Source organism: Penaeus monodon, chromosome 23 (genome assembly GCF_015228065.2).
Source record: "Penaeus monodon isolate SGIC_2016 chromosome 23, NSTDA_Pmon_1, whole genome shotgun sequence".
NCBI classification, from domain to species: domain Eukaryota; kingdom Metazoa; phylum Arthropoda; class Malacostraca; order Decapoda; family Penaeidae; genus Penaeus; species Penaeus monodon.
Window position 1 is genome coordinate 41321183 of NC_051408.1, and position 1056 is coordinate 41322238.

The following is a 1056-nucleotide window of genomic DNA, read 5'->3' on the forward strand; positions in this document are numbered from 1 at the left end:
AAATTGCTTTTATTTAAGTGTTATGATTTATACCATATTACTGTGATGGTTTTAAAGAGGAATTCCCATATTACATAAATGTATTTTTCTATTTATTTTTTTATATATTTTTTGACATGCATGTTGATAAGATATGAAATATATCAGAAAAATACAGAAATATCATTAAACAAAAGTATTAAACGTCTAAATAATATTTTTCTCCAAGGGTTGAAAGGATGTGAATTATGATATGAAAATGCGTTGATCAGCATGGAATTGGCTGAGTTAGTTTAAAATACTAAAATTTTTAAACCATACGGAAAGTAATGGTAGCTCTTGCTCTCTATTTTGAATATTTTTTAAATATCTTGGTTTTTAACATATTATGTATTTTAGAAGTGGGAAGCCGGGATTAAGCTGTCAGATTCCAATTTTTGAGGGTATTATAGGAATAAATTTGATAAAAATTTATATTTATCACCATTGATAAGAGTGATTTCGTTTTAAAATTGAATGCACTCTCATTCTCTCGTAAACTTTTCCTCTCAAACTCTTTGACGCGAGAGCAGCAGACCACTGAATGAAAACCAATCAGTAAGCAAGAGAAGCAAATTTCTTAGTTGAACTTTCCATTCATATTTATCACCCCCCCTCCCCCCTTTAATAAATCTTGAATTGCTCTATCAAACATTTCTCCCCTTCCCACCCCCCTCCCCCCCCGGAATGCATGATGAATCCCCCCTAAATGAATCTCCCCTTTTCCCCCCCGGAATGCATCATCTCGGGCATGTTGTCGGTGTCGGGGGAAAAAGGTGCTGCACATGGACCGCAAAAAATACTATGGCGGAGAGAGTGCTTCCATTACGCCCCCCTCGAGGATCTCTTCACCAAATTCTCCCTGCCCCCACCAGAAGAGTCGTATGGCCGCACCAGGTAAGGCACATTGGGCTGTGGGGGGGTTCCTTTGTGTGTGGGGGGGGGGATGGGAGGATGGGGCTTCCTTGTTGGGGTTTTTTATGGTGCAGAAGTGATTTAGATTTATGTAAATGCAATAAGTAGCTGTAAGGCTGAGCC

General features: G+C 38.3%; 1 pseudogene; it reads left to right on the forward strand.

Moving 5' to 3' along the window:
- Positions 1-727: 727 nt before the first annotated feature.
- Positions 728-1056, forward strand: part of LOC119588310 — an 8017-nt pseudogene continuing 7688 nt past the window's right edge.